Below are 11,744 nucleotides of genomic sequence, written 5' to 3' on the forward strand. Positions count from 1 at the left end.
GGGACTTGGTCTAAGCAGATCAGGGCTCTAGGGATCTCTTGTTCCTACTTTACTTGTCCAGAGGATTCCTGAAGTTCCTGCTGACAAACTTGACATTCCTGTGCATCTATCCCTTGATTCTGAGGACCTTATTGTACTTTACTGTGTGTTCAGATAACCAAGGGGCACAAGTCTTGATATACCCCATGCAGAACCTCACTAAGAGGTTATTCATGAAAGTATCTTCAGTGTTCCAAGACATATGAAATTCCATGAAACCCCAACATTGGGCTGGGCAAGCTTACACTCCTACAGAGACTTGGTCCTAGAGACCAATCTAGTTCAGTTGGAACAGGAGGCAGTTGCAGGACTTCTCTGCCACAGCCTTGGCAATCCATGCAGGGATGGTTATCATGAACTCATCTCCAACCACCTGGATGCCTGTACTAGCTATGAACATCTGCCAAGCTTCCTTGTTGTCCTGGTAAAAGGGATCTTCGATGGATGGCAGCACAGTATATTCCCAGATGAAGGATTTATACAGGTAATCATCTAGTCAGGCAAGATATACATGTTGGAGTCATAGGAGACTTGAAGTCCAGGTTATACTTGCCAGACCTGAAGAACTCAGAGGTTGCCATGTCCATGCTGATGATACCCTGGTCAGTGTACCTGGACGTCTCAATCATGGCCTTCAGCAGCTCCAAACCTTGTTTGTTCTCCAGGATATTAGGCACAAACCTATCCTTTTCACTCACATTTGTGGCTTTCTGCCTTATTTTTTTCTTGATGACTTTCTTCAGGTTGTGATAACCCTCTGCTCCAGTGCACATGGCTTCACATAACCTGGACACCACCACAGGCAGGGTCATAAACTCTTTCAGGGCCAGCTTGTTGCCAGAATAAGGACCACCATTGGAAGCTAGGACCAGCAGGATGACATAAGGGATGTCAGCCAAGTAACTGATGTGAGGGTACAGGGACACCCTGTTTTTTATGGCACCAGCTTTTGAGACAGCCAGGGAAACTTCTTCTATGGTATTTGTTCCAAATTAAGATTTATTTTCAAGATACCATTTTTTTTTTTTTTGCAGAGTAGTATTCCATTGTGTAGATGTGCCACATCTTCATTAACCATTCTTCAATTGAGGGGCATCTAGGTTGATTCCAGGTTCTTGCTATTACAAATAGTGCTGCTATGAACATAGTTGAACAGATGTCTTTGTTGCATGGAAGTGGATCCTTTGGGTATATGCCTAAGAGGGGGATTGCTGGGTCCTGTGGTAAACTAATTCCCATTTTCCTGAGGAACCGCCATACTGATCTCCAAAATGGCTGTATGAGTTTGCACTCCCACTAGGAGTGGAGGAGTGTCCCCCTTTCTTCACATCCTCTCCAACATGAGTCACCATTGGTGTTTCTAATTTTAGCCATTCTGGCAGGAGTAAGATGGTATCTCAAAGTTGTTTTGATTTGCATTTCCTTGATAGCTAAGGATGTGGAGCATGTTCTTAAGTGTCTTTCAGCCTTTTTGATTTCCTCTATTGAGAATTCTTTCTTCAGTTCTGTACCCCATTTTTAATAGGGTTATTTGGTGTTTTGCTGACAAGTTTCTTGAGTTCTTTGTATATTTTGAAGATCAGCCCTTTGTCGGATATAGGATTGGTGAAAATCTTTTCCCAGTCTGTGGGCTGCCATTTGGTCTTGTCCACTGTGTCCTTGAAATTCACAGGCAAGTGGATGGCACTTGAAGAAACCATCCTGAATGAGGTAACCCAGTCACAAAAAGAGGAACACAGTATGTACTCACTCATATATATGGATTTTAGACCTAGATCAAAGGATCACCAGCCTATAATTCACACCACCAGAGGAACTAGGATAAAAGGCGTATTCTAAGAGATTCATATAAAGTCCCTCACAGAACTGGGAAGGGACAAGTCCCCCAGAGCTCAGGTAAAGTGGGGGGGCAGCGAATGAAGAGAGAAGTAGGAGAAAATGAGGGGGAGGAAAGGAAAACATGTGCGACCAGGAAGATTGAGCCTGGTTAGGAATAGAAGATAGGAAAGAGAGAGACAGAGACAGAGACATAGAGAGAGAACATAAAAGAGGGAGCCAATATTGGTTTGAAGATAAAATTGAACACAAAGAAAGGTCTAGAGAACTACAAGACTGCTCCCAACTAACAATTTGAGCTTCCGTGGAAAGGCTATCATAAATGCCCTTCCTGGAGAGTGAGATTAACAACTAACTTATCCATGGAGCCCTCAACTAATGCCTGTTGGAAACAGGATCAAACACCCATACATAAACACTGAGATGAACTAGAACCCAGATGCAGATGGAGAGGACAAGACCAGGCTGCAGAAACACATACAGACAGCTTACCTGAACAAGGAGGAGCTAATGGGCCACTAGACTGATAGCTGGGAAGCCAGCATGGGACTGACTCAGCCCCCCCTGAATATGGGTCTCAGCCAGAAGGACTGAGCAGTCTAAGGGACCTCAGACAGTGGAGCCAGGATGTATCCCTGGTGCACAAAAGTACTTTGCGAACATACCCCCCATGGAGGGATAACTGCCTTAATTTAGAGACAGGAGAGAAGCCCTAGTCCCTACTTCACATGACCTGTCAGATCTACATGACCCCAACTGGATGGCATTCCCCTACATATGGAATTGGGGTGGGGGGATGGGAGGGGAGGGTGGTTAGAGTGCATGTGAGAGGGCAGAGAGGGTAAAAGGGAGGGAAGGAGGGAGGCAGGGAAGGAGGGAGGGAAGGAGGGAGGGAAGGAGAAGGAACTGGGATCGACATGTAAAATAATAAATTAAATTAAAAAAAATGCTTTGACTCCAAAATTTAAGTTGAAGGACAAGTTACTGGGGAAAAGGATTTCTATTTTTGTTTCCACAGAAAATGAAAAGATGTGGATTCCTTGCAGACTAATGTGGTTTGATCAAGCCAGACCGCCTGAAACAGAGTACAAGGTGATCCTACATTCAAAACAGCTGGGCAAAGCAGCCTTGCAGACCACAGCCAGGATTTTTGCATCTTCTTCGACTCCCCCATGACAGCGCCCCTTACCAGCAGGAAGTAGTTTGGAAAGAACGATGCCCAAACTCCCAAATATTGTGTATAAATGTTTGTTTTCATTTAATTGGAATTTGTTATATAAAATAAATAAAAAAAATTACTAGGAGAGATTTCTCAACTGCAAACCAGTATTGGAGTAGAAGGGCATGATTTGAAAAACTTGAAAATGGCCCTAAAAGGAGACAAGGACTTGAATAGTCCACGAATACTATCAGCTGAAGCTGAAAAGGAATTACAATGGGTAGAAAAGAGGATACTAGAAGCACATGTGGACCGTGTGGATCCAAACCTAGACTTTATTCTGGTTATATTACCATCTAGAGAATATCCTTCATGGATTTTGATGCAGAGAGAAGATATCATATTATAATGGATATTCCTACCACATAAACAGAATAAAAAACTAAAAACATATATAGAGAATATCTCTGACTTGATTATAAAAGGTAAATTAAGACTTCGTCAGCTAACAGGAAGGAACCCAGCAGAAATTATAGTACCTTTAACTAATGAGGAAATTTCCTCCTTATGGAAAGATAATGAATATTGGCAGAAAGCATGCAGTAATTTTTTGGGAATGATTTGAACAATTATCCCAAAAGTGAAAGTATCAAATTTATAAAGAAAACGATTTGGATCCTTCCACACATTGTAAGAAAAACACCTATTTCTGGAGTTCCTACATTCTACAATGATGCAAACAAATCAGGCAAGGCAGGATATAAATCAGGAAAAATAAGTAAAGTGGTTCAAAGCCCTTACAATTCTATACAAAAGGTAGAATTGTATGCCATTCTCATGGTACTTATGGATTTTACAGAACCCCTCATTATAGTTATTGACTCTCAATACGCAGAGAGAGTTGTCTTACACATTGAGACTGTAGAATTTATTCCTGATGATACAAAATTAACTGTATTGTTTATGCAGCTACAAGATACCATCAGAAAGAGGACTCATCATATACATATACATATACATATACATATATATATATATATATATATATATATATATATATATATATCACATATCAGATCCCATATGGGTCTGCCAGGTCCTCTAGCACAAGGCAATGATGGAATTGATCAGTTAATAATAGGAAGTGTGCTAGAAGCCTCAGAGTTTCATAAGAAACACCATGTGAACAGCAAAGGTTTTAAAAAAGGATTTTTTCTATCACTTGCAACAAGCTAAGGAAATAGTAAGGAAATGTCCTACTTGCTCATTCTATAACCAAACTCCTTTACCAAAAGGCAGTAACACTAAAGGTATAAATAGAAATGAAATATGGCAAATGGATGTGTTTTACTTTGCAGAATTTGGAAAATTAAAATACGTGCATCATACTATAGATACATTTTCAGGGTTTCAATGGGCTACTGCTCTGAGCTCTGAAAAGCTGATTCTGTTATCACACACCTATTAGAGGTAATGGTCATTATGGGCATACCTGCACAAATAAAATCTGACAATGCTCCAGCATGTGTCTCCAGCAAATTGAAACAGTTTTTTGAGTATTATAACATAAAGCACATATCGGGTATACCACACAATCCTACAGGACAAGTGGTAGTTGAGAGATCCAATCGTACTTTAAAAGAAATGCTCCATAAACAGGCAGGAGGAACCAAGACACCCAAACACAGATTACATAATGCTCTCTTAACATTAAACTTTCTTAATGCTGATGAAAAAGGAAAAACAGCTGCAAAAAGACACTGGACATTAGAAAAAACTTTTGAACTAAATCAGCCAGTGTACTTCAAGGATGTATTAACCTCAGAATAGAAACCAGGATATGTGTTACGTTGGGGTAGGGGTTTCACATTTGTATCTACAGGAGAAGAAAAGCTATGGATACCATCTAAGTTAATCAAGATCTGAGCTGAACAAGAGAAACATCTTAATGAAGAGAAATGACAAGTCATCCAACAAATTAGGTCCCATGAGATGTGCACAGGCCTCTCAAAGGTAGGGAAAGTGTTCTGTTCTTGTTCTTATAGGAAAACAGAGAAAACCTATCTTCAAACAGCCAAAAGACACTGAACATGTAGTTACCTACAGAAGAGAAGACAGCCCTCCAGAAACAATCACTTAATGAAGAGCAATCTGATATATGGTAAAAATATTTAATTCTAGTAAACTATTTCTATACAGAAATCTATTTATCTTTACTATCTAGTATTCCTGAAGTCCCAATTCATGTAGACCAATGCTGGCTTTGGAGTTGGATTTGGCTTTCCTTCTCTAAATTCGAGCATGTTGTTAAGATCAAATTCACGGTTTCTGCCTTACATTGCCAGAACAAAACAAAATTTGGGGACTCATTTGCTTATACAAAATTTTCTCTCTGAAATCCTAATTTTCTCATATACATTTTAATACTTATTGTTGCCTTTCTTTAATGCATACCTTAAAACTTGAAAATTTTACTTTGATATTGATGTTTAAGATTTAAACAAGGAATAATAACAATTGCTAACAGCAATCTTTGAACTCTCCAGAAAGAAGATGGGGCCCCACTTCGTCATTTCCACTTGACTCAACCTGATGCATCTGGACTACAAACATCACCCTAAAACCGGTTTGAGACTATTTTGCTCAAGACAACTCCTGACCAGCTAGCTAGGAACTATATATGACTCTCTTAGAATACACCTTGTATCCTAGTTCCTCAGGTCGTGTGAATTAGAGGCTGGTGATCTTTTGCTCAAAGTCTAAAATCCATATATGAGTGAGTACATACCATGCTACTCTTTTTGTGACTGGGTTACCTCATTCCCTGTGAATTCCCTGGGTTAGCTTCACATCTAGCTCCCCTCTATATCCTTGCCCTGGATAGTACAGTCCTGGTACTCTGTTCCATATACCATCCAGAGCCTGCCTTCCCCTCACCATTTGTCCTGCTGGGCCCACTGCTGGGTGAGCATTGGGCCAGAGTGGGGGTCCAACAAACTCTCCACCTCCATGGAAATTCCTGGGTCTGCTCTGTGTACATTGATCCTGCCTATCTACATGGGACCACCTTGAAGCTACACTCACCTGATCTTTGGACCCATCATCTATCCTCTGCAGGAATAAAGACCTCCAAGAGAGCTTGGATCATCCAGTTACATACATCCAACTCCTGACCCATCTATACCCACTGGGAGAGTAGCTTAGAGGAAGAGAGCCACCACCTACACCCACTGGAAGAAGTGATGGGAAGATGACAATACAAGAAAACACCTAACAATAGAAAGACAAGCATGACACCACCAGAATCTAGGGACTCTACACCAACTAGACCTAAACACACCACAGATGAAGCAGAAGAGAATGACTTTAAAGATCATGAGAAAGTCCCTTAAAGAAAAAGAAGAAAAACAAAAAATTGGAAGAAATAGAGGAAAAGATCAAGCAAAACATGTAAGAAATGAACAAATCCCTTAAAGAAAGTAAGGAAAGTCAAGAAACAAAACAAAGCAATCAGATGAAGGAAACAATTCATGTAGGGAGCCGTCCCAGCATTCTCCATTACAAGATGGCGCCTGCATCTGGCTGGCGTTGAGAGTAAACAAGTCAGTGCCCAGGTGCAGGGTGATTTTCCCTCCCTTGGCCTCTGCCTCTCCCGTGGTGTCATATGGGCCGATGGGCTGCAGCCAATCAGGAGGTGACACGTCCGAGGCGAAGGTTGTAAACCTATATAAGGGTTGGGTTTTGGATGTTTGGGGTCTCTGCTCTGTAAGCTTATGCTCTCCCTCTCAAGATGCATTAAAGCTTTACTGCAGAAGGATCCTGAGTGTGCCGTGTCGTTCTTGCTGGCGAGATGGTAGCGCGGGACAAATTCAAACAGTTCAAAATGAACAAATCTCTTAAAGAAAGTAAGGAAAGCCAAGAAACAAAACAAAACAATCAAACAGATGAAGGAAACAATTCAAACAGTTCAAGACCTGAAAACTGATATAGAGACAATAAAGAAAACACAAACTGAGGGAATGCTGGAAGTAGAAACACAGGGTAAGTGATCAAGAGAAACAGATCCAAGTATAACCAACAGAGTACAAGATATTGAAGAGAGACTCTCAGGTGCTGAGGTAAACTAGAGGAAATTGATTAATTGACCAGAGAAAATCTTAAATCCAACAAATCCTTAGCACAAAACATCCAGGAAACTTGGGGCACCAGGAAAGGCCAAACCTAAGAATAATAGGCATAGAAGCAGGCAAAGAAGCCCAGCTCAAAGGTAAAAAGGTGCAGGTAATATATTCAACAAAATCATTGAAGAAATCTTTCCCAATCTGAAGAAGGACATGTCTGTGAAAGTACAAGAAAACACCAAATAGACTGGACCCCCCAAAAAAAGTCCCCTTGCCACATAATAATGAAAACACCTAACATACAGAATAAAAAAAGAATATTAAGGACAGTAAAGGAAAAAGTCCAGGTAACATATAAAGACAGAGCTAACAAAATTATACCTGACTTCTCCATGGAAACTCTCAAGGTAAGAAGGTCCTGGATAGATGTTTTATAAATACTAAGAATCCATGGATGCTAGCCCAGCAAAACTCTCAATCACTATAGACAGGGAAAACAAGATATTTAATTATAAAGCCAGATTTTCCCAATATGTATTCACAAATCGAGTCCTATAGAAAGATCTGGAATCACCAACCCAAGGAAGTTAACTACACTCACAAAGACAGGCAATAGATAATCCCACTTTACCAGAACCCAAAAGAAAAAGCAGGGCAAATATACTCACTATACAACCACCAACAAGAAATCTAAAGCAAACAAGCATTAACAATCAATTCTCCTTACTTTCCCTCAACATTAATGGTCTTAACCATCCTATAAAAAACACAGGCTAACAGAATGGACAAAAGGACAGAATCCATCCTTCTGCTGCATACAAGAAACACATCTAAGCTTCAAAGATAGACATTACCTCAGGGTAAAGAGTTGGAAAAAGATCTTCCAATCAAATGAGCCCAAGAAGCAAGCAGGTATGGCTATCCTAATATCTAACAAGTTAGACTTCAAAACAAAATTAATCAAAAGAGATGAAGATGATCATTTTGTATTCATCACTGTAGAAGTCTCAATTCTAAACATCTATGATGCAAATACAAAGGCACCCACATCCATAAAAGAAATGCTACTAAAACTCAAAGCTCACATAAATCCTCACACACTCACAGTGGGACACTTCAACACCCCACTCTCACCACTAGACAAGACCACCACAGAAATTTAACAAAGAAACAAAAGAACTAACAGAAGTTATGTCTCAAATTGGGTTTAACAGACATCTGTAGAACCTTCAATCCAAACATGAAAGAATATACCTTCTTCTCAGCTCCCCACAGAACCTTCTTTAAAATTGATCATATATTCGACAACATAACAAACCTCAACAGCTCAACAGATTAAAAACAAAAAAAGAATAGACCTCCATATCTTATCAGATCACTATGCTTTAAAGTTGGAATTCAACAACAACACAAATTGCAGAAATCCTAAAAACTCATGGAAACTTAACAATGAGCAATTGCACCATTCCTGAGTCAAGGTAGTAATAAAGAAAGAAATTAAAGATTTTCTAGAATTCAACAATAATTAAGACATACCTGAATTTGTGGGACACTTTGAAAGCAGTGCTATGAGGGAAGTTCATTGCACTAAGTGCCCATATGCAGAAAACGGAGGATAGTAACATTAGAGAATTAACAGCACAACTTAAAGACTTAGTACTCAAAGAAGCAAACTCACCCCAGAGGAGTACATATCAGGAAATAATCAATTTGAGGGTTGAAATCAATAAAGTAGGAACAAGGAAAACAATACAAAGAATCAATCTAACAAAGTGTTGGTATTTTGAGAAAATCAACAAAATAGAAAAACATTTATCCAAACTAACCAAAAAGCAGAGAGACAACATGCAAATCAACAAAATCAGAAATAAAAATGTGGACATACCAACAGACACTGAGGAAATCCAGAGAATTTTCAGGTCATACTTTGCAAACCTGTACTCCCATCACAGGGTAAACAAGGGAATACATGAAATGAGTACTAACACTAAAGATATTTTGAAATAGTTATTTGGCGATTGACTGATGGGAGATGTCATTTTGGAAATATGTTTCTCTTATTTGTTAATGAATAAAGCACTGTTGGTCAATAGAAAAGCAAGATAGGTGGGGATAGGAGACAAGGAGGATTCTGGAAGATATAGAAGAGATTCAAGATGTAGAGACAGGAGGGAAGAGTCCCGGACCCTCTGTCTGATAAGATAAGATGACATGGAAACACTTAGATGAATAGAAATGGGTTAATATTTAAGACAGAGCTACTCAATAAGAAATGCTGGTAACAGGCCAACCAGCTTTATATCTAATACAGCAGGTTTCTGTGTGTTTTGGGGGGCTGATGTGGCTGTGGGACCAGTCTGGTGTGAACACTGTAACAACTGACTACTGTAGAAACTTCTTAAAACACATATAAATCATATATAATGTATTTGAACAGATTTTGCCTTTAATGTCATGCTACTCATGACAGAAAGCAAGACAAACTAAGCAAGCAAGCATGCAAGTAAACAAACAAAAATAAACCAGTGCCAACAATGGCTAAGTCTTTTGGAGTTGTTGAAAAGAGAGTGTTCATAGACTCTCAAACATTATAGGCTACTGACAATACTCTTGATTACTATCCAGAATTTGATGGAAATCCCCTTGGCTGAAGACATCACATACCAGAGTTGCAGAATATACTTGCTAGTTCTCATATCAATGCTATGCACATTGCCAGAGGAGAAATGTAATCACCAATGTGGTGGTTTAAATGAGAATGACCCCCTATAGGTTTATATTTTGTATGCTTAATATAAAAAATGGAACTGTTTGGGAAGGATTAGGAGGTGTATACATGTTGTACACCTCTCTGGCTCCCTTCCTCCCTTCATCTTCCTCTCTCTTCCTCCCTTTCTCTCTGTCTTCCCCTCCCTCTTTTCTCATTGTTTCTTTTGTATAATAACCAAAACCCAACTTTTTTTTAATGGTAATTTGGGTTTCTCAAAAGTCCCCTCCTTACCAATGGCTGACATCCATGCTGATATTTAAATGTCATGGTCTTTTCCTTATCTCCTGTGTTCTCCTCCTCTAGAAAGGTATTGGGATTTATAGCGTGCCTGTTCTGCATTTTCTCCTTTTAAACACAAATAAGATTGCCTTTTATCTACATACACACACACACACACACACACACACACACACACACACACACACAGAGAGAGAGAGAGAGAGAGAGAGAGAGAGAGAGAGAGAGATGCAAATATAACTTCAGAGGACCTGGATTTATTTCTAATCACTTACATGATGGCTAGGTCCAATACTTCCTTCTGGTCTCTGTGGACATTGTTTGATGTGACACATAGACAAACATTTAGGCAAAGCATCCATACACACAAAATAAAACAAAATATATTGTGGGAGGAGAGAGACTGTGAGAATGCAAATCAAATTCAAACTAAAATTTTTAAACTGAGAATTCCAAACATTTAGCTTTGTATCAGCCTTTTCTTTCTTTCCAGAATGAGTATATTTGATGAGAATTGGTGAGCATTTAGACATGAAAGGAATGGAGGGAATGAATCATTGTTGAAAGGAAGTTGAGTCCAGGAGTCTTGCTGGAGCCTCATTAATCATAGGTTCTTTTCAACAGAAGTCCAGACCAGTGGCTCTCAAACTTTAGAATGTATTGGAACCATTTAAAAGACTTAAGGAAACACAAATACCTAGCAAGTCCTCTGTTGAACGCTCACCTAAGACAGGGGGCTCTTGAGATCAAGGCTAGACTGGGAAACAGAGGGAGATATTGTGTCACACTAAAAAGTAAGAAGAAGGTTGGAGATGTGGTTCTTTTCTTCAGGTTGTGGTAAACCTGCTTCAATGTGCACAGCTTCCCAGAACCTGGATGCCCTCCAGGCAGGGTCATGTACTCTTGCATGGCCAGCTCATGAGAATCACTGTTACTCACATTGAAAGGTGGGGCCCACTGGATGACTTCAGGATTACCAGCCAAGTCAGCGATGTGAGGGTATAGGGACACCCATTTTCCACAGTACCAACTTTTGAGACAGCTAGGAACATTTCACCAAATTTAGATTTATTTTAAGTGTCAACCATCTTGATGATCAGTTTGTCCATCTCCTCTTGGTCCATAACATGCAGTTCCCTTTGTCCAGAACAGGTTTATTGGTCTTACTAATGATCAAACACTTTGAGACCCCTTCCCCAGAAGTACATGTTATCATTGTCACAGAGTTCTAGGACCTTACATGTGTCAGTGGAGATACTGTTGGTCACAGCAGCTTGGAAGAGACCTTTTGAGATGCAGAGATCAACATCAAGAGTGGGATTCCCATAGGTCAAAAATCTCTCTGGCATGAATCTTGAAAATAGACTTGTTGAATTTCTAGCCTTTTGATCGCAATACAAGGAAGAAACAGGTTTCTGCAGACACAGAAGAAAGCACTGAATAGAAATCAATAATAATAAAAATAGAATTACTAATGGGAGTCCAAACAGAAATACAGCTGGAAATGAAAAATTTAGTGTGTCAACAAGAATCTCATAGCTAACCTCTTGAGAACATTCAACATCTCTTCTGTTTCCTCCAT

At 39.6% G+C, this 11,744-nt stretch overlaps 1 pseudogene; it reads right to left on the minus strand.

Moving 5' to 3' along the window:
- Window positions 1–304: 304 nt before the first annotated feature.
- Window positions 305–11,744, minus strand: LOC127217597 (alpha-enolase-like; annotated as a pseudogene).

The sequence above is a fragment of the Phodopus roborovskii genome, unplaced genomic scaffold, assembly GCF_943737965.1.
Source record: "Phodopus roborovskii unplaced genomic scaffold, PHOROB, whole genome shotgun sequence".
NCBI lineage: Eukaryota > Metazoa > Chordata > Mammalia > Rodentia > Cricetidae > Phodopus > Phodopus roborovskii.